The sequence below is a fragment of the Nycticebus coucang genome, chromosome 7 (genome assembly GCF_027406575.1).
Source record: "Nycticebus coucang isolate mNycCou1 chromosome 7, mNycCou1.pri, whole genome shotgun sequence".
NCBI classification, from domain to species: domain Eukaryota; kingdom Metazoa; phylum Chordata; class Mammalia; order Primates; family Lorisidae; genus Nycticebus; species Nycticebus coucang.
In genome coordinates, this window is record NC_069786.1 from 1,013,652 (window position 1) to 1,036,894 (window position 23,243).

Below are 23,243 nucleotides of genomic sequence, written 5' to 3' on the forward strand. Positions count from 1 at the left end.
TGCTTGAAATAACTGCTAATAAGATACATACAATTCCATTTATTCTGTACAGATGCACACATATGAATCTCCACGTGGTATTCTCTCTCCTTGTCTGTATATGTACGGTGTATCTTTGTACACACATACATTTGTAATTCAAAATTAAGAAATAGTTTGGCTTTAGATTTTGTTTTCTTACTTAAAAATGACTTGTGAGCACTTTCCCAGGTCTTTAATACAAAGTCATATGATTTATTTAATTCTTATCTTATTGTTAAATATATAGGTTGATCTTTTTGGTATTATAAAAATGATACTATGCTCATTCAAGCATATCCATCTCTGCTTATTTACTTAGGGAAAATTCTTAGAAATGACAGAGCCGGAATAAGTGCAGGTTGTGTCCAGGAACTCTTCATAACTAATGGCATCTCTGGCCATCAGGGCTGCAATGTGAAATTTGATTGTCTCCATGTAAGTTTTCCAAAGGATGCCTGTCCAGTGCAACTTCCTTAGGCTCTTGGATATGGTATTAGCTTCTATAAAAATTTAGCACAAATTTAGTGGCTTCTATTGCTTCTATAAAAATTTAGCACAAATTTAGTGGCTTAAAACAGCACAAATTTATTATTTTAGAATTCTAGAGGTCAGAAGTCCAAAATGGGTTTTGCTGGGCTCAAATTCAGGTGTCAACAGGGCTGCAATCTTTTGGGAGGGGCTCTGAGCAAAAGCATTTCCTTGCCTTTATGGAGGCCACTTACACTCCTTGCTTGTGGTTCCTTTGTTGCCCAATCTCTAATTTTGTTGTTCCAGCTCCAGCTCTGACCCTCGTGCCCTCCTCTTATAAGGACCCTTGTGATGACATTGTGTTAGGGCTGTCTGGATGTTCCCTGGTCCCCTGGTTCCCAGTTTTAAGTATGGACGCTGGCGCCAAATTGAGCAGATGAACCATCACAGGTACAAAGTAATTACACACAACATTTATTACAAAGTGAAAGTATGTCTCAGAGGGAGATACGGGTCATTCTCTATGAGTGGAGAAATATCCTGAAGTCTCAGCACTATGCTGTCTCTTATATGCTCCCTGGTTTGTCCTGCCTCTCTCCTGGTGGGATTGGTTGCCATTTCTCACCTTTAGGGTGATTGACGGGTTGGAATTATATAACAGATTGCATAACAGGTTAGGTTATATAATAGTTTCCTCACCATGCATGTGTCCTCCTAAAATCTTTCATGAAAACTCCACCAATGCTATGCTGATTAGATGGTAATTAGCCCCAGTCAGTGAAAGGTCACTTGGAAACTCTTACTGTGCACACGCCCACTGGGGAACTGTTCCTAGATGCAATTTGGTTCTGCTCTCTGCCCTTAGTCACTTCCTCGCCGCCTGTTTACTCTCCACCAGACCTAACAATTGGGCCCACCTGGATAATCCAGGGTCATCTCCCGTCTCAAGGTTCTTCATGTAGTTATACCTGCAAAATCTCTTTTGCCACATAAGATGACCTAGTTATAGGTCCTTGGGATTAGATGTGGACATCTCTGGGGGGACATGATTCTGGCTATTACAGATGTCATTGTCTGCACTTTGGTTTCCAGGGCTCCCTACAGAGTTTGGGTTGAAGGGGGGCTGGCATGTCTGTGGCCCGTGTTAGAGACTCGGGAGCAGGAGGGCCTGCTGGTGTGCTGATGCCAGCTGGTGCTTTTGATGTGCATGCTTCCTGATTTAGCATTCTACTAGTGAGAGGAGCGTTCTACTAGCAGGGTCCCTGTTCTTTGCAACCTATTTCCAGAATGTTACTTCACTTTCTTTTCTATAATTCTGTTCTCACAGGCTAGAATAATAGAAAAATACAATTGTGGGGCTGAAAAATCAATCAGGTCCTGGGGAGGTAAAACATGAGGAAGAGAAAGGAGTGGTGGGGAATAATTTAGAATTTATAATATTCTATCTTTTGTCAATACAACTTCTTCTTAGGTTTGTTCACTCACACACACACACACACACACACACACACACACACACACAGCATATGGAGAATTCTGGCTTTTAAATATCATATTCTGGTCCGGTAGCATGTTTTGCCCAGGCATGTAAAGTATGTTATTTGTAAAAGCAGTAAAAAATCATCGATAGAGAAGATATGTTTAAATACTAGTGTTTTGAAAATCATAATGGAATGGATTGAATATTTCTCTCCCTCTGAATTCATACATTGAAATCTTAACTCCCAAGGTGATGGTGTTAGGAGGTGGGGCCTTTGAGAGGTGATGAAGGCCCTCGCCTATGTGAGAACACAGCTTAACGCAGCCTCTCTAAACTGGGAAACAGCCCTCACCAGACACTAAATCAGCCAGGACCCTGATCTTCCAGCCTCCAGAATTGTGAGACAAAAATGTTTTTTGTTTAAGCCATCCAGTCTTTGGTATTTTGTTATAGCCACTCCAAACATATACATTCATAAATCAAGAGAGCACTCTTTTTTTCAGCATGTGGTTCTTTTCTGGTTGTAATTGGAAAAATAATATCACCCATGTATATGTGGACACTCACCCAGGGAGTGGAGCCAGATTAGAGGAGAAACCAAACTGCGTGGTGACAATACTGCTTTCACTTTTTAAATATCTTCAAGGTGTAATAGTCCATATAATTTTTTCTTGTTTACTGAATGACTATCTTTTGTTTGTGTCATAAGACAAACTGATCTGTCCCCTTACTATTTACACGAATAATTAAGATTTCTCTTATGATATAAGCCACTTGTAATCCTGTTTATGGACATTTCCCACTCGGAAGCTAGCAATGGTACAGGAAACGTTATACGAATGTTATTAACTATGAGGAAGTTTGACAATACAGAAAAATCGTCCCATTGACAATCTCTTGGCAATAATTGGAAAGTTTACAGGGAATCAACTGAGGGAATAAGAGAGATGTTCTCTCTCTATGGCCCTGAGAACATAAGTAGCATTCTAGTTTACTTTTATTCTGCAGATAATGCAAAAAAATCATGTCTTTCCCTCTTTCCATATGCAGTCTTGGTATAATCTTACAAGTCTAGAATAAATAAAACAAGAAATGTGTAGTTACTATGTTAAGTATCCCACAGAAAATTTCAATTTTATTACTGTTTAGAAGTGAAGCTCACTATATTAAACAGGGACTTAACATCTTTGTATTAAAATTTAGTCTGCAATATTAAATTCAATTTATTTATTGAAATAAATAACATAAGTCAGAAGTGGTATCCTGATTGAAAAAAAAAAACAGATGCTATATTTTTAGAAATCATTATAGGTTATTTTTCAATTCTGTTTTTCCTTTAACCTTGAGAAAATATTACACTAAAGAGTGTATTTTTTCTTTGGTGGCATATATAGCAAAGTTGTCTTATATAATCCCATCCATCTCCTTACAAATGGAAAATAACGGTGAAATGTTGGCTTTTAATTTGTTTCTGACCTCTGGATAACAATGAATTCCAGCTCCTTAGCTGAGAGAACTAGTTTTTATGTGTGTAGTCTTCAATTTACGATGGGTTATGATTGAAAATGTTGCTTATAACTTGATTGTTTTGAGCTGAGGGTTTTTGTTTACAAACTGTGGTTGGATTTTGCAGGCGAATCCATTGAGGTAGCTGGTGCCAGGAAGTGTCTCCCGGAGAGGCCCTGAGAGGAGGCACCCGTGGTGGAGATGGCTCTGGGTGGAGGAGATGGTGCCTGACCACATCCTCCTCATCATCCTGCATGTGTGCCCCAAATTCCCCACTGCAGGTGAGTCCCTGACTCTAATGCTTGGCTTCTGTGTCTACCTGCGTCTGGCTGGCTGGCTCATAGTTTTCCTAGCAACCTCCGGGTTCAGCTTTAATGGGACCCTGAGCTTTGCATCCCAGATTATTAAGTGAACCCAGCAGTGGTTTTTCTTAACAATGTGAACAACTCTGGTTTTTATTTCCCTACTTCCTACTGTCATGGTAAAGGCAAATGGCTCAAAAGCCTGTGCTCATAACCTGTTGGTAAACTAGACCCTCAGGGCCTAACCGTTAGCTCTTTTCCAAATGGTTTACCATATTAACTCATAATTCCTTTGTGCTTTTTCTACCTGTGAAGCTGTTTTATTCAACTCAGGCTGCTGTAACAAAATACTACAGACTGGGTGTTTTAAACAACATTTTTTTCTCACAATTCTGGTGTTTGGAAGTTCATGATCGGAGTGCCGGCCTGGTGGCAGAGAGGGGGAAAATGAGAGAGAGCAGAAACAAGCTCTTTTGTGTTTCTTCTTATAAGGCTCTGAACCCATTCATGGGGGCTCTATCCTGATGACTTAGCCACCCTTGCTTGTCTCCAAATACCATCACACTAGGGCTTAGGGTTTGAACATCTGCATTTGTAAACTCCAGTCTATAGCACTGACTATATTACTTGTCTGTCAAAGATTCTGGTTTGCCCTGTTCTAAGAGAGTTCACAGCACAAGGGACATTTAGTCCTAAAACTGGGAAAGACTGGGGTTAATCAGGACAAGCTGGTTACCCAAGATGAACAGGAACTAAAAGTCACCTTTCTTATCATCAATCGCCTGATGCTTTCTCTATATCGTATAATTTCACTCCTCAGGTAACTCTCATCCTTGGCTCATCAGTGGGTTGAGTTCATTTCCATGGTGTGTGTGCATGTGTTGTTGCACCTGCTAGGAATTCTTTTTTCTCCTTCCTTTTACTTCTCTACCCTCTTTAGAGATGACGTGAGTCACCTCACTACTACTGTAATCATTGCAACCTTAATAAAGGATACCACATGGGGTACCTAATGGAACCCACAGCCTTTAGCGGGTTGACCATGAACCCAAGGGCCACAAATGTTAATTACTGGCAAAATGCATTTACTAGCATTCAGCTGGAATGGTATCCAGGGGTGGTAAGTCTCCATTGCCTCCACCTTTTCCCAATCCTTTGGATCTATGGCCAAAGGGGAGGAAGGTTTCAGATCCATGATGACAGGTGGGACAAGTGTAGTCTTTGCCTGACCTTCTCCAAGCCGCCTTCCAGGGCAGATAGGCCTCTGACCTTCTCCAAGCCGCCTTCCAGGGCAGATAGGCCTCTGACCTTCTCCAAGCCGCCTTCCAGGGCAGATAGGCCTCTGACCTTCTCCAAGCCGCCTTCCAGGGCAGATAGGCCTCTGACCTTCTCCAAGCCGCCTTCCAGGGCAGATAGGCCTCTGACCTTCTCCAAGCCGCTTCCAGGGCAGATAGGCCTCTGACCTTCTCCAAGCTGCCTTCCAGGGCAGATAGGCCTCCAGGCATTAGCCAGACGAATGTGGGGACCACATTCACATACGTCCTCTTTAAGAGAAACCTACATCTTTCCTTCAGCAGGGGCCATGGATGTGCACGTGCCCCTGTGGGAAACCCAGTGCCAGGGCTTAGAGAACCTATGCATTGCATTCAACTTTCCTTTAGCTTCTAGAAGCCTGGAGAAGAAAGATAGCTTTCTACTTTCTGCCGTTGTGATAAAAATGTGTTAAGAGGAGGTATTAAAATAAATTTCTTACCAGCAAGAAAAATTCCCAACTGAAATCCTGCAGTGTCTGTCTCTGGGGATTTTTTCAGTTTACCTGCAGTCTGGAGGGAATTTGACAGCATCTAAGTCCCTAGCTGGTGTTTATATCTCCCTGCCCCCAGACAGACGTAATAACTTCTGCCACATTGTTCCAATGAAGAGAGAGACCGCTTGGTAACACACTTTTGTGGTCTGACCGCTGCTTTCTGGGGGGCTTATGGGGCAGGCTCCCCATGTTGTATACTCATAGACGAGAAGCAACTGAGTTGTGAGGCTGTGAGGGAGTCACAAGCTGGAGGGGATTTGGATGGCAGACAGAAACGGGGTGTCCTCCCACGGCTGGACTCACGTGTATTCTTGGCACAATATATCTGAGTAAATTTGATTCATTTATTGTGCCCTTACAAGGCATGTTAACCTGTCCCCCACCTCCTTGGGAAGACTTCTCGTGTTTGGGTGTGTCCTTGGGTCTGACTTTTGCTTCAGCAGTGGCAGCAACAAGCCTGCAGGCTCTTGGAGCCAGCCTTGCTGTGTGTGCAGAAAGCTTAAAAGGATGCTGGCTGGCTTTTAACCAACAGCAGACAGCAGGGTGAGTAGCAGAGTCCAGCATCCTTGCCATGGTTTGGGACTATTCTGCGGGTTCTGGCTCCAGCTGTCCTCTGTGGGGCCTTTGCTGAGATCAGCCTGTGCTCCGTGCCACCCTCTCCTCCTGCGTCCTTGCCTGTTCATTGCTTTTTCCAGGAACATTTCCCACCTCAAAGTCTGCTCCTGGAGAGCTCAACCTGAAACTGACCAATAATTGATTAGATCATAGAATTTTTCCCCCGAAAGGGCTATGCAGCCATTAAAAATGGTAGCTGAGAAATATAATTACATATTCACAAAGATGTTTACAATTTATAGTTAAATAGAAAACATGGTTGACCAAACTGTCTATAGTATTTAATTTTTGTCAAAATAAAATGTGAGGATGGCTATACTTCCAAATGGATAATAAGAATAATCTTCAGGATAAAAGATAATTTTAATTTTTTCCACTTGCTTACTTACATCCCCTAATTTTTCTATATTAAAAATAACAGCTAATATTTATTAAATGCTTGCTATGTGCAAAGTTCTGTGATAATCATGCCTTATACATTATTTAATCCTTATAGCAGGTCTGGGAAGTAGATACAATGATAAATTATTTGTTTAGGCAAGGAAGGCACAGAGAAGTTAGGTAACTGACCTCAGGTCACACAGCTAGTAAGCAATGGAGTTGAAGTTCCCAAGCTACTCTGACCTCAGAATGACTGCAGTCTACTATCTCCCAAATGAGCTTTCATTAGCCATGCCATCACTTTTTTTTTTTTTTTTATTGTTGGGGATTCATTGAGGGTACAATAAGCCAGGTTACACTGATTGCAATTGTTAGGTAAAGTCCCTCTTGCAATCATGTCTTGCTCCCATAAAGTGTGACACACACCAAGGCCCCACCCCCCTCCCTCCATCCCTCTTTCTGTTTCCCCCCCATAACCATAATTGTCGTTAATTGTCCTCATATCAAAATTGAGTACATAGGATTCATGCTTCTCCATTCTTGTGATGCTTTACTAAGAATAATGTCTTCCACGTCCATCCAGGTTAATATGAAGGATGTAAAGTCTCCATTTTTTTTAATGGCTGAATAGTATTCCATGGTATACATATACCACAGCTTGTTAATCCATTCCTGGGTTGGTGGGCATTTAGGCTCTTTCCACATTTTGGCGATTGTAAATTGAGCTGCAATAAACAGTCTAGTACAAGTGTCCTTATGATAAAAGGATTTTTTTCCTTCTGGGTAGATGCCCAGTAATGGGATTGCAGGATCAAATGGGAGGTCTAGGTTGAGTGCTTTGAGGTTTCTCCATACAACCTTCCAGAGAGGTTGTACTAGTTTGCAGTCCCACCAGCAGTGTAAAAGTGTTCCCTTCTCTCCACATCCACGCCAGCATCTGCAGTTTTGAGATTTTTGTGATGTGGGCCATTCTCACTGGGGTTAGATGATATCTCAGGGATGTTTTGATTTGCATTTCTCTAATATATAGAGATGATGAACATTTTTTCATGTGTTTGTTAGCCATTCATCTGTCATCTTTAGAGAAAGTTCTATTCATGTCTCTTGCCCATTGATATATGGGATTGTTGGCTTTTTTCATGTGGATTAATTTGAGTTCTCTATAGGTCCTAGTTATCAAGCGCTTTTGTCTGATTGAAAATATGCAAATATCCTTTCCCATTGTGTAGGTTGTCTCTTTGCTTTGGTTATTGTGTCCTTAGCTGTACAGAAGCTTTTCAGTTTAATGAAGTCCCATTTGTTTATTTTTGTTGTTGTTGCAATTGCCATGGCAGTCTTCTTCATGAAGTCTTTCCCCAGGCCAATATCTTCCAGTGTTTTTCCTATGCTTTCTTTGAGGATTTTTATTGTTTCATGCCTTAAATTTAAGTCCTTTATCCATCTTGAATCAATTTTTGTGAGTGGGGAAAGGTGTGGGTCCAGTTTCAGTCTTTTACATGTAGACATCCAGTTCTCCCAACACCATTTATTGAATAGGGAGTCTTTCCCCCAAGGTATGTTCTTGTTTGGTTTATCAAAGATTAGGTGGTTGTAAAATGTTAGTTTCATTTCTTGGTTTTCAATTCGATTCCAAGTGTCTATGTCTCTGTTTTTGTGCCAGTACCATGCTGTCTTGAGCACTATGGCTTTGTAGTACAGACTAAAATCTGGTATGCTGATGCCCCCAGCTTTATTTTTGTTACAGAGAACTGCCTTAGCTATACGGGGTTTTTTCCGGTTCCATACAAAATGCAGAATCATTTTTTCCAAATCTTGAAAGTACAGTGTTGGTATTTTGATAGGAATGGCATTGAATAGGTAGATTGCTTTGGGAAGTATAGACATTTTAACAATGTTGATTCTTCCCATCCATGAGCATGGTATGTTCTTCCATTTGTTAATATCCTCTGCTATTTCCTTTCTGAGGATTTCATAGTTTTCTTTATAGAGGTTCTTCACCTCCTTCGTTAGGTATACTCCTAGGTATTTCATTTTCTTTGAAACTATGATGAAGGGAGTTGTGTCCTTAATTAGCTTCTCATCTTGACTGTTATTGGTGTACACAAAGGCTACTGACTTGTGGACATTGATTTTATATCCTGAAACATTACTGTATTTTTTGATGACTTCTAGGAGTCTTGTGGTTGAGTCTTTGGGGTTCTCTAAGTATAAGATCATGTCGTCAGCAAAGAGGGAGAGTTTGACCTCCTCTGCTCCCATGCCATCACTTTTTAAAAGTTCAAAGTTAAAAAACTCAAACAGACTCACGTTCATTGCAGCATTATTCATTATAGATGGAAGGTGGAAACCACACAAATGTCCACTGAGAGATGGACAGATATACACAATGTGGCACATACATGCAGTGGAATGTTGGCCTTAAAAGGAACGAAATTCTGGTGCACACTACGACATGGATAAACCTTGAGGATATTATACTAAATGCAATAAGCTAGACACAATGGGACACATGGTATACACTTCTATGGGGTTCTCAGGGCAGTCAAATTCATTGAGACAGAAGTGACATGGTGATCGCTAGGGTGGGAGATAAAGAGTCACTGTTTGGTGCAGAGTTTTAGTTTTATAAAATGGAAAGAGTTGCATCCATGGATGGTGAAGGTGATTATGCCATCGGTGTGTCTGTACCTAATGACACTGAGCTGTGCACCTAAAAACGATTAACACTGTACGTTTTATGTTATGTAGATATGTATATTTTACCACAATAAAAAGCTGATAGAAACAGACTCTGGGACAGCATGGTGATAGAGATTCTTCCTGCCTCCTAACCCTTCTCCTAGGCCCATTTGTGCATTTCCTTGTAAAAATCCTGCAAAGTCAGGTTCACAAGAACCCCCTACCATTGATGTCTGATCAGAGTCCCCTTCCCCACTGTCCCCCACATGATGTCTGGTCACCCTGGCTTTCCCACAGCACAAATCCTGTTAGGTGAGTATTGCTGGAAGCTCCCGATACTACATGTTTTTTCTTAGCTGTTGGCTAGGTGCCCCTACTCTGCTCCTTGGCTGTGAATTCCCCACTCAGAGCCCCATCTCTGCATTCCTGATGAGCCTGATCTCTCCCCACTGCAGAGTCTTACTGATGTGATCCCTGACTTGTCTCCATGGTGTTGAATAAAGTCTCCCTTACTCTGCTTTCACAAGTGTCATGGAATATTTATTTCTTTATGGATGGACATCTGGGAGTCTTTCTGATCACTTTTCCTCCCAGTTACTTCCTCCATGAGGAACTGTAATTTAGTTTGCCCCATGTACACAGTACCCTATTGGCAGGGGTTGCTGGGGAGTGAGAGCCAGGGTGTCCACTGACCTGGCTTTCCATGTCGCAAGGATACCTTGAGCAAGTGTGCTCAGAATGCTCAGCGTCAGTTCCAGAAGCAGAGTGTTTTGGAACCTGGTTGGTCTGGTGCAACTGGAATAATTATTTTTTTTTCCCCTTTGTAGAATAAAATTTAATGAAAATTACAGTTTTATACAATTAAATTACTTCATTAAATCTTTTATTCTGACACATCAAGCTTCAGAAAACACAGTAAATAGTTATTTCCAATAGAGCAGCCTGTGGTCCTGCTCCCCTCTGCTTGCTGTGGTCAGTCTTTTTGAAAGTACTTGGTTCATCACTTGCTTCAATGTATCTATCTCCTAAAATATGGTCACTTTTCTTGCAATGTCCTAGATTCTTGACAACCTCAAGCACTTCCTTATTTTTTTTACCCAGGTTGTGATAGAAGCTTTGCTTGTGTTGGTAGATAAAAACATAGAAGTGACTACATAATGCAACATAGTTGTTGAATGATTTATATTTTACTTCATGAGATATTAAAATAATCAGAATAACTGGGGAAAAATGAAGTTACAATAATGAGCAGCGTATAGATATTTGTTATTTTCATATATTACCCTGTTTCCCCGAAAATAAGACAGTGTCTTATTTTAAGGTATGCTCCCAAAGATGCCCTAGGTCTTATTTTCAGGGGACGGCTTATCTTTCCTGTAAGTAGGTCTTATTTTCAGAGGATGTCTTATTTTCGGGGAAACAGGGTATCTACATGTGTACAATTTTAACAATTTTCTGTGGTATATAACCCAGTCATTCACACAGAATTAATTTATATACATCACAAATGAAACCAGAACTATTGCAAAGAAAAATGTAATAAAGAATATAATTGAATTATGCTTTGGAATTCTTCTGATAAAATACTTTAATATAACTTTTGTGGTTTGAAATTTTTACTATTGCCTGTATTAGAGGCCCAGCTTCCTTACCTACTTACCTTTTAGCAATAAATTGCTCAGAAGTTATAAAATGTGTATTTATAAAATTAATTTGAATTTTGGCTTTTCCTTTTTTTTTAATTTTTATTTTGTATCTATGATTCTATTTATGTGAAATTCTAGAAAGGCAAAAAGCTATAATGACAAGGCAGATCAGTGGTTGCTGGAGTCAGGAGTAGAAGATGAGTCAACTTTAAAAGACATGATGAAGATTTTAGGATGAAGGAATTATCTTACATTTTGATTAGCAAATTCATCAAATATTACGCTTAAAATAGATGAATATTATTATATATAAGTAATACTTTTTTTAAAATTAAATCATAGCTGTGTACAATAATGCAGTCATGAGGTACAATGTGCTGGTTCCATATACAGTCTGAAATATTTTCACCGAACTGGTTAACATAGCCTTCATAGCATTTTCTTCATTATTGTGTTCAAACCCTTATACTCTACACTTAGTAAACTTCACCTGCACCCTTCCAAGATGCACCCTAGGTCTGGACCCACCAATCACTCTCCCTCCACCCTTCCTCCCCTTCCGTTCCCCTCCCTTGCCCCCTTCCCCATATTCTTGTACTGAGATTGGGTTATAGCCTTCGTATGAAAGCTATAAATTAGTTTTATATTAGGGTTGAGTACATTGGATACTTTTTCTTCGCAACTAGAGTAATTCTATCTGTGAACTCTGTTAATGTTCTATGGACTGTGGCTATTATTCTTGAAAATAAACTTAATTGATGGTGACGCAATGGATGTGGCAGTTAAATTTAAATATAAAAAGGATGGCTTCAGAATGAACAATTTTAAATACACCTGCTTGCACTGAAGTTTGTTGGTTACATTTTTCATCATTGTATTGTTATAGTTATATGTTTATTTTCTGCTTTACGGGTTTGACTGATCCTATTAAAAAAAAATAAGCAAACCTCTCTTTTATTACTCTGATGTTTCTGTGGCCAGATGGTATCAGTTGACTCTCAGCTGAACTGCTGTTGCCTGACCATGCTCCATGCTGACAAACAAGATGAAGGTTTCTCTTGTTTGGTAGGAAACCATTGAATATTTCAAAGAATTTTCTTTTGCAATTGGTACTGCTACTGATAAATATGATATTGAGCAACAATGGAACAGATTTTTCCTTATAGTAAATGCGTGATTTAATTTCCCAGTAGTCTCAGGATTCTGGTGATATCTCATTGTCCCTAAGTGTAAAAACATCCTTAGAACCTGTATTAACTTATAAAGTGAAGCAGAGGAAGCTAAAACAATGAAAAACAATGATTCAGAGATGGCAAGAGCTAAATAGGGCCTTGCTGGTTTTATTATCTTTGTACATTCTCAGTTTGCCAATTTTTTTCCCTGGTATTCTTTTAATGATAGTTCATGGAGCCTTGCTGGCACACAGATCATGCTTATTTAGTTGAAAAAATCCTGGCAACAGAATTATCCTAAATATACCTTTGAGGACATGATTAGAATCATTATAATGATTCTTTGGACAGCTGTGGGGAGGGAAGACAGTTTGATATTAGGGCTAAGACAATGGACTTTATTTTTTTTTTGTGAAAAGTGCTCTGAACACAAACTCAGTGTTCACAGTAATTAATTAGCATATCTTGGACTCAAACACCACATTTTCTGAGCCTCAGTATTAGAATGCATGGGGTTCATCTGAATAATTTTTTTATTTCTGGTTAATTTGAGGGTACAAAGAAATAGGTTACAATATTTGCAGTTGTTAGGTAGAGTTCCTCTTATAACTGTGCGCTCAATTGTGCCATACATCCTAACATTGTGCCCATTAAGTGGGAGCACATCAATCCCCCTCCCTCCTCCCCTCTCCCTCTTCTCTCTCCCCTCTCCCCACCTTGAATTGACTTTTCTCTTATATGTGCATGCATTAGATCACCTCTGGCTTCTGAATCCATTGGATATTCAATTCTATTTCCATTCTTGTGATACTTTACTATGCAGGATGTGTTTCAACTCCATCCAGGTTAATATAAAAGATGTAAAGCCTTTAATGGCTGAATAGTTTTCCATGGTATACATATACTATAGTTTATTAATCCATTCCTAGGTTGGTGAGCATTTAGGTTGTTTCCACATTTTGGTGATTGTAAATTGAGCTGCAATAAACAATCAATGCAAATGTCGTTATGATAGAAGGATTTATTTTTTTCCTTCTGGGTAGATGCCCAGTAATGAGATTGCAGGATCAAATAAGACATCTAATTTGAGTTCTTGGAGGACTCTCTATACTTCTTTCTAAAGAGGTTATATTAGTTTGCAGTCCCACTGACAGTGTAAAAGTGTTCCCCATCTCATCAGCATCTCCAGCTTTGAGACTTTGTGATGTGGGCCACTTCCACTGGGGTTAGGTGATATCTCAAGGTGGTTTTGATTTGCATTTCTCTGATGATTAGGGACAATGAGCATTTTTTCAAATGTTTGTTAGCCATTCGTCTGTCTTCATCAGAAAATGTTCTGTTCATGTCTCTTGGCTCAGTGATAGATGCTTCTTTTTTGTTGATTAATTTTAGTTCTCTATGGAGTCTAGTTATCAACCCTTTGTCAGATTCATATCATGCACATGTCTTTTCCTATTTTGAAGGTTATCTTCTTCACTCGTTGTGACCTTAGCTGTGCAGAAGCTTTTCAGCTTAAGTCCCATTTGTTTATTTTTGTTGTTATTGTGATCGCCAATTGTGTTGAAGTCTTCATCATAAAATCTTTCCCCAGTCCAACACCATGAAGCATTTTCCCACACTTTCTTCTAAGATTTTTATTGTTTCATGTCTTAGATTTAAATCTTTTATCCATCTTCAGTCAATGTTTGTCAGTGGTGAAAGGTGTGGATTCATTTTCAGTCTTTTAATGTAGCTATCCAGTTCTCCTAGCACTATTTGTTGAAGAGGGATTATTTGCCACTCTTTATGCTTTTGCTTGGTTTATCAAAGATCAGATGGCAACTAGGAACTGGTTTCATCTCTTGGTTTCCTATATTGTTCCATATGTCTATATTTCTATTTTTGTGCCAGTACCATGATGTTTTGATCATTGTGGACTTGTAATATAACCTGAAATCTGTTAGAGTGATACCTCCAACTTTATTTTTATTATGAAGAAGTTTTGGCTATGTGGGTTTTTTTCTGGCTCCATACAAAATGATGTACTCTTTTTCCGGTCCTTCAAAGTATGATGTTGGTATTTTAATGGGGACTGCATTGACTCTCTAGAATGCTTTGGGTAGAATAGACATTTTGACAATGTTGTATCTTCCCAGTTATGAGCATGGTATGTTCTTCCATTTTTTAAATGTCTTCTTCTATTTATTTTCTTAGGGTTTCATAATTCTCTTTGTATTGATCCTTCACCTCTTTTGTTAGGTATATTCCTAGGTATTTCATTTTCTTTTTCACTATTATGAAGGGAATTGTGTCCTTGATTTGCTTCTCAACTTGGCTATTATTAGTGTATACAAAGGCTATTGATTTGTGGACATTGATTTTATACTGAGATGTTACTGTATTTCTTGATCACTTCCAGGACTTTTGTGGTTGAGTCTTTGAGGTTCTGTAAGTATAAGATCATATCATCAGCAAAGAGTGAGAGTTTGACCTCCTCTGTCCCCATTTGGGTGCCCTTTATATCCTTTTCTTGCCTGATTGCATTGGTTAGAACTTCCAGAATTATGTTGAATAGTAGTGGCAATAGTGGACATCCTGGTCTAGTTCCAGTTCTAAGTGGAAAATACTTCAGTTTTACACCCTTCAGTATGATGTTAGCTGTGGCTTATCAGACATGGCCTCAATCATCTTAAGAAAGATGCCACCTGTGCCTGTTAAGCGTTCTTGTTAGAAAAGGATGCTGAATTTTGTCAAATGCTTTTTCTTCATCTATTAAGAGATTCTTATGGTATTTGTTTTTGCTTCTATTACTACGGTGAATTACATTTATGGATTTGTGTATGTTAAACCAGACTGGCATCCCTGTGATAAAGCCTAATTGATTGTGATGTATAATTTCCTTTAAAGTGTAGCTGCAATCTGTTAGCTAAGATTTTGTTGAGTATTTTTGCAGTGACATTTATTAGTAAAATTGGTCTGTAGTTCTCCTTTTTAGTTGGGTCCTTTCCTGGTTTTTAAATCAGGGTGATATTTGCTTATAGAACATATTTGGGAAGGTTCCTTCTCAATGTTTTGGAATAGTTTCTACAGTATAGGTACCAGCTCACCTTTGAAGTTTTGATAGAATTCTAGTGTGAAGCCACCTGATCCAGGGTTGTTTTGTTTTGTTTTGAAGCTTTTTTATTATTTCTGCAATCTTAGTGCTTGATTTTGATCTGTTCAAGAGATCTGTTTAGGTACAACTGAGGAATGGGAGAAATCAAGGCTGTGCATGGTGCAGAGATCTTGCCTGCAGCTGTGGCTCAAGAGAGCTAAGAGACCTTTCAACTTTTGGCCTTAGGAGGAAAGTGTTAACAAGATCATGCTGCAGAATTTTTCTTTTGTTTTCATTCTTACTTAATTTTTCCTTCCCTTTTTTTTTTTTTTTGCTCTTTTTCTTCTCTTCTTATTTATGGCAAAGGAAGAGTATGCCTCTGCTCAGGCTGGGAAGGAGCAGCTGATTTTGAGGAATCCACACAGTCCAGCCCCTCAAAATACTTGCGTTTCAGGCATGGCCTTGGCACCGTGCTGATCAATACCATTTCTTACATCACTCTCATCCTCTTTTCCTATCTCCTGTTCTATAAGGTTTTTTTTTGTTGTTGTTGTTATTCCCCCTTCCCTTTTTCTTTCTCTTTATTTTTTTCCTCTTTCCTTCTTTTTTCTCTTTCTTTCTTTTCATCTTGTTTCTCCCTGTTTGCTGTTTACCTTTTTCCGCCCTTTGACCTCACATTAGGCTTTTTCATCACCTAAACTCTGAAACAAGGTAATTTGAAGCAAAGGAGGAAGTGAGAAGGAAAAGAAGCACAAGGAAGTGAACAAGAAGAAAGCACAACTGAGGAGGAATGAATAGAAAAATTCAGGCACCATGAAAAGACAAAATAGAGCAACTTCTCCGAGGGACCATGAGGCAGCTTTTACAGAAGATTTCTCCTATAAAGAATTAATGGACTTGACATAAGGAAATTTAAAATATGGATGACTAAGAGAATGCATGGAATGGATGAGAAAATGGAAAGAAAGAACCAAAAGTTAGACAGAGATATGTAGAATATAGAAAGGATATGGTGGAGCTTAAGGAAATGAAGGCGACAATCACAGAATGTAAAGATACAAAGATGCAGTAGAAAGTATCAAAAATAGATTAGACCATGGAGAACAAAGAATATCAGAGCTAGAGGATAAAGTGCTCAAGTTAGCCCTGGTAGTTACAGAAGCAGAAAAGAAGAAAGAGAAAGCAGAGCAGAAGCTTACTAAACTATGGGACTCCATGAAGTGTTCAAATATATGAATAATAGGAATTCCTGAAGGGGAAGAAGAATTGTCCCAAAGGCATGGAAGTCCTATTGGAGACTATCATAAATGAATACATCCCAAGTTTTACTAAGGACCCCTACACACTCCTTTCAGATGGATAATGAACCCCTGGTCATCTCAACTCAAACAGAGCCTCTTCAAGACACATTGTACTGAACCTGTCCCAAGTCATGATGAAGGAGAAAATACTGCAAATAGCTAGGAGTAAGTGAAAACTGATATACAGGTGCAGAGTCATTATGATGACAGCAGACTTTTCAACTAAAACTTTCCAAGCCAGAAAAGTATGGTCATCTACCTTCAGTATCCTTAAACAAAACAATTTTCAGCCCAGAATGCTGAATCTCACTAAACTAAGCTGCAAAATTGATGGAGAAATAAAATCTTTTGCAGATATACGAGCACTGAGGAAATTCTCCACAAGACCAGCACTACAAGAAATACTTAGACCTATTCTCAAAACTGACCACCACAATGGACAACCACCAAAATAAACACCCAGATGCTAAAGGCCAAAACTTAGCTCCCACAATGGCACAAAGGATAAAACTACACAACAGACTTTCTCATAACAAGATGAATAAAATTCTACCACACTTATCAATACTCTCAATAAATGTAATGGACTGAATTCCCCATTGAAGAGGCACAGGTTGGCTGAATGGATAAAAAACACAAGTGACCCATATGCTATCTTCAGGAGACAGACACACTGAGCCCTGAAAGACAAATCAAGACTCAGGGTTAAGGGATGGAAAACAGTATTCTAAGCAAATGGAAATCAGAAGAAAAAAGTGGTTGCAATTTTATTCTCAGATATAAATAGATTCAAAGCAACTAAAGTTAAGAAAGACAAAGGTGGACACTTTATACTGGTCAAAGGAACAAGACAACAAGAAGACATGTCAATTTTAAATATTTATGCACCTAATGTAAATGCTCCTAGATTTATGAAACAGATCTTGAATGGTCTGAGCAATATGATATCTCATAACACCATAATATATCTCATAACATCATAATATCTAGGAACTTTAGCACCTCTCTGACAGAATGGACAGATCCTCTAAACAGAAACTAAACAAAGATACAAAGGACTTTAATAGGACCCTAGAACAAATAGGATTATAGACATATACAGAACACACCATCCTAAAAATTAAGGAATATACATTTTTCTTAGCTCATCATCCCTAATGATCAGAGAAATGCAAATCAAAACCACCCTGAGCTATCACCTAACCCCAGTTAGAATGGCCCACATAACAAAATCTCAATCCTGCAGATGCTAGCATGGATGCAGAGAGAAGGACAGACTTTTACACTGCTGGTGGGACTGCAAACTAATTCAACCTTTTGGAAGGAAGTATGGAGAAACCTCAAAGCACTCAAGCTAGACCTCCCATTTGATCTTGTAATCCCATTACTGGGCGTCTACCCAGAAGAAAAACAATCCTTTTATCATAAGGACATTTGTACTAGACTGTTTATTGCAGCTCAATTTACAATTGCCAAATTATGGAAATAACCTAAATATCCACCAATCCAGGAATGGATTAACAATCTGTGGTATATGTATACCATGGAATACTATTCAGCCACCAAAGTGATGGTGACTTTTCATCTTTTGTATTAAACTGGATGGAGTTGAAATACATTCTTCATAGTAAAGCATTACAAGAATGGAGTAGCAAGAATTCAATGTACCCAATTCTGGTATGTAGAGAATTGATGGTAGAACATGGCAGGGGGTGGGGGAATGGCGTAGCAGAGAGAGGGAATGAAGGAGGGGGTTAGGGGTCACAATATGTGATACACTTCCTGGGGGCAGGACATAATTATAAGAGGGACTATACCTAACAAATGTAAGCAATGTAACCTGATTCTTTGTACTCTTAATAAATCCCCTAAAACAACAACAACACCCCCCTCCAAAAAAAGAAAAAAAAAACAAAAACAAAAACAGAGATATATTTCTTCCTGGTTAAGTTTAGGGAGATGGTGTAATTCTAGGTATTGGTCTATTTCCTCCACATCATCAAATTTCTGGGGATAGAGTATTTTTGTAGTAGTTAGAGATAATCTCTCGTATCATTGTGGTATCAGTTGTTATTTCCCTCTTTTCATTTCCAATTGAGGTTATTCAAGATTTTACTTTTCTGTTTCCAGTTAATCTTGCCAATGGTTTATTGATTTTATTTATGTTTTTGAAGAACCAATTTTTTTGTTTTGTTAATTTTCTGAATGATTCTTTTGTTTTCAATTTCATTTATTTTTGCTTTAATTTTGGTTATTTTTTTTTCTTTTGCTAGGTTTGGGGTTGGATTGCTCTTCCTTTTCCTTTTCTTTAAGATAATTCATTAGGCTGTTGATGTGCTCTTTTCTGTTTTTCAGATGTAGGCATCTCATGTGATAAATTTTTCATTTAGGACTGCTTTTGCAATATCCCACAGGTTTTGGTGGATTGTGTCTTCATTACTGTTATGTTTGAGAAAGTTAATGATTTCTTTCTTTGTCTCTTCCTTGACCCAACTGTCATTCACCATAAGGTTATTTAGTTTCCATGCCTTTGCGTGGAGATGAAAATGTTTGTTGAAGTTTAGTTCCACCTTAATTTCCCTGTGGTCTGGAAAGATGCAAGTGTAATTTCAATTCTTTTAATTTTGTTGAAGTTTGATTTGTGTTGTGTTGTGTTGTGTTGTATATGTTCTATTTTGGAGAATGTTTTATGGCTTGATGAGAAGAATGTATGTGCCTTAGCTTTGGGATAGTGTATTATGTATATGTCTATGAAGCACAATTGTTCTAGGGTCATGTTTAAGTCCCTTTTATCTTTGTTTACTTTCTGTTTAGGGGATCTGTCCAGCTGTGTAAGAGGGGTGTTAAAGTCTCCAGCTAGTATGGTGTTATAGAATATCATATTGTTCAGACCAATTAAAGTCTGTTTAATAAATCTGGAAGCATTTAAATTGGGTGTATAAATATTTAGAATTGAAATGTCCTCTTGTATATTTCCCATGACCATTATGAAGTGACCATATTTGTCTTTCTTTAGTTGCTTTAAATCCACTTGTATGTAAGATTGCAATTTTTCCTTTCTTCTGATTTCCATTTGCCTGAAATATTGTTTCCAGCCCTCTATCCTGAGTCTTGATTTGTCCTTCAAAGCTAAGATGTTTCCTGGAGACAGTATATAGATGGCTTGTGTTTTTTTTATCCAGTCAGTCAGCCTGTGTCTCTTCAGTGGTTAATTCAGTCCATTGACAATTGTTGAGAGAACTGGTAAGCATGGTGGAGTTCCATTCATCTTATTTTGTGAATGTCCATTGTTTAGTTTTATACTTTGTGGTATTATGGAAGCTGGGTTTTGTCCTTTAGTTTCTGAGTGTTAACTTTTCTGGTCGTCCATCGTGATGGTCAGTGTGTAGCATGGGTCTAAGTATTTCCTGTAGAGCTGGTCTTATTTTGGCAAACTTCCTGAATGTTTGCATATCAGTAAAAGACTTGATTTCTCCATCAATTTCAATGCTTAACTTAGCAGAATATAGAATTTTGGGCTGAAAATTGTTTTGTTTAAGGAAGTTAAAGTTAGATGACAATTCTTTACTGGCCTGAAAAGTTACAGCTGAGAAGTCCTCTGTCACCCTGATGGATCTGCCTCTGTAGTTCAATTGGTACATACTCCTGGCTTCTTGCAGAATTTTCTCTTTTCTCTTGACTTTGGACAAGTTCATGACAATGTATCTTGGAGATGCTCTGTTTGAGCTGAGATGATTCAGGGTTATATATCCTTCTGATAGGAGTGTGTTGGAATTTTTGGTGATACTTGGGAAATTTTCATTTAGAATATCCTCCAGTAGGACTTTGATTCCTTTGACATGATCTTATTTCCCTTCAAGGATACCTATAATTTCTATGTTTGAATGCTTTGTGAAGTCCCATAATTCTCTCCATGAATATTCTTTCTCTCTTCTCTTTTCTCTCATTTGTTTTGTTCTACTTTTATTTTTCCATTTTTACTTTCTTCAATAATAAGGGCACCACTTTTGCTACACTTTTTCTACCCATTTTATTCCTTCTTTGGTTTCCATTTCTCTCCTTTTCTCTCTTTGTAAAGATTTTTCTACTTTTCTTATCTTTCCCATACATCTCAAATAATACCTAAGACATCCCCCTATTTTTTATATGTTGCATAATTTTATATTCAATTTTCTTTGTGTACTTTTGGTATTATTTTTTCTTTTTTTCTGACTATTTCATTCTTTGTCAATCTGGCTTCTATTTATGGGACAGAGCTGTGTTAACTGTGTGTGGTTTAACTGCCTGTGTTAGCTCAAGAACTTTATCATCTAGCCCTGAGATTCTTCTTCATGGCCTAATCTGTTATTGATACTTTCTACTACATCTTCAAATTCTCTGCCATTCCTTATATTCTACTTCATCCTTTTTATATTCTTTATATCTTTTATCTCTTATTTTGGTCTGTTTTTTTGATTTATTTTTCATCTTTTGCTCAATTTCCTTTATTATTTTTACCATCTACATTTTAAATTCCCTTTCTGTCATTTCCATCTTTTCTTTATAGATGGAATCATCTGTGGTAGCTACATCATGATCCCTTGGGGAAGGGTATTTCTCTGTTCTGTTTTCTTCATGTTGCCAGGATTTTTCTGTTGGTCCTTCTTCATGAGTGTTTTCTTCTTGTCAGCTTCCTCCCCCCTTATTGATTGGAAACCCTTTCACTTCATTTTTTCTGTTTAATTTACCTTGTCTCTGTGCTTAGGTATTGAAGTGTTCTTTAGATAGGTCCAAAAGGAAGAGAAAAGTAGAGTGAGAGGGAGGAAAGAAAGAAAAAAAAAAAGAGAAAAGAAAAAGGTAGGGGAGGGAGTAAAAGGAAATATTGCTAAAAAGAAGAGGTGAAGAACAGAAAGAGAGAGACAAGAGTAATATTGGTGCTCAGCAGTGTGCTTTGACACCACCCATAATTCCTGGCCTCTGGGGGTCTGGGATGGGTGAGTCCCTTGAGGTCAGGAGCTCCTTATCAGCCTGAGCAAAAATAAGAACCCCTTCCACCAAATAGAATATAACCTTCCCCCCCCACCAGCAGTATGTCACAGTGGGGATCTACCAATAACATCCTTCCGAAGGCCAAAGCTAGAAATACACACTATACCAGGCATTCAATGTCTCCTTAAGTCAGGCCAATGTTGTGGCCCTCCTATCCAAGGCTTAAGAGTGAAGCTCTGTCCCATAAATAGAAGCCAGATTGACAAAGAATGAAATAGTCAGAAAAAAAGAAAAAATAATACCAAAAGTACACAAAGAAAATTGAATATAAAATTATGCAACATATAAAAAATAGGGGGATGTCTTAGGTATTATTTGAGATGTATGGGAAAGATAAGAAAAGTAGAAAAATCTTTACAAAGAGAGAAAAGGAGAGAAATGGAAACCAAAGAAGGAATATAATAGGTAGAAAAAGTGTAGCAAAAGTGGTGCCCTTATTATTGAAGAAAGTAAAAATGGAAAAATAAAAGTAGAACAAAACAAAACAAATGAGAGCAAAAACCTAAGAAAAAAATAGGGAAAAGAAAGAATAAAAACATTAGAAAAACTGTAGTAAAAATGAAGCCATTACTATTGAAGAAAGAAGTAATGAAAAATTAAAAATACAAAAACAAAGCAAAACAAAGAACCAAAAAGAAAAGAAAAAACCCTAGTCAGAAAAAAAAAAAAAGGATACAAAAAGTATATATTGCCCGGAGAACAGACAATGTTCTGCAGTTAGGAGATGCTAATCACAATCCTGACCCAGCTGTGAAAGAGAGGCTCTAGAAGCCACTATTTAGTTGCCAAGGTGATCCAGTCTCATCTTTCTGATTTATTTGCTCTCAATTCCCACAATGTTGGGTGCCCAAAGTTCTAGTCAGCCTACTTCAGAGACATTCCTTGATCTTTCCAATCAGTGCCCCTTGGCCACAAAGTGGCTTTCCCAGGAAAGCGAGTTACACTTGAGTCTCCCCAAATGTGGCAGCTCAGTAGGCACACCAGAACCAGCCTGGCACTAGGACCCTCTGGGCTGTTCCTCCCAGACACTTCCCATAATGGCTGTTCCCTGTTAGCTGCTGAATGAGGAGAGCTCGGCTCCACCCAGTGGCTTAATCCCGCCCACTGGGTGCTTCTAACATTCACTTCCAAGGTAGCTCCAACAGGACATAGGTCCAAAATAAAAAATGAAACACAAAACAAAACAAACAAACAAAAGACAGCAACCCCCCACCCCCCGACTGCCAGACTGGTCTTCTCTGTCTGAAACCCATTGCTGAACTGGCTTGCCTCTGCTGGCATGCAAGCACTTGCCTTCTGTGCTATTTCTCCATTGCTCTGACCTCTTTGTTGGCTTCTGGAGTTTCCTGTCACCTCCCTGCTCCCCCAAAATGATGCCTCTGAGCAGGGTACTCCACCCAGAGGTGGCTGGAGTCCTTTCTCCATAATCTCACCATCAGCAGCTGCAAAAGAGATGTGTCTCTAGAGCACCATCTGGCTTCATCCACTCATATGAATAATTTGGATACAGTATAATGAGGCCTAGGGTAGCAGCTTCTGCAGCCCCCTAATCCTCCTTCATAAACCTCTCTCTTGTCAATATTGCCTGGGAGGTTGGAGAATTTGCATTTTCCAATCTTTATGAAACCTATTGGAGTTACCATGGATTTCTTTAGTTCATGGCTCTGTTTGCTGGCAGAACTGGACACTAGACAAGTAGAGAATGTTCTAGATCATGCTTGCTAACTCTGGCTGAACATTTCTTAGAAGGCACAGGTTCCCCCA

General features: G+C 38.6%; 1 long non-coding RNA gene across 1 annotated transcript in view; it reads left to right on the forward strand.

Moving 5' to 3' along the window:
• LOC128590720 (uncharacterized) overlaps positions 1-23,243 on the forward strand; it is a 125,448-nt gene that overhangs the window by 2,471 nt on the left and 99,734 nt on the right. The window contains exons 2-3 of the long non-coding RNA XR_008381320.1: positions 796-939; positions 3,603-3,756. This is a non-coding gene — a long non-coding RNA (uncharacterized LOC128590720). The remainder of the gene's footprint in view (positions 1-795; positions 940-3,602; positions 3,757-23,243) is intronic.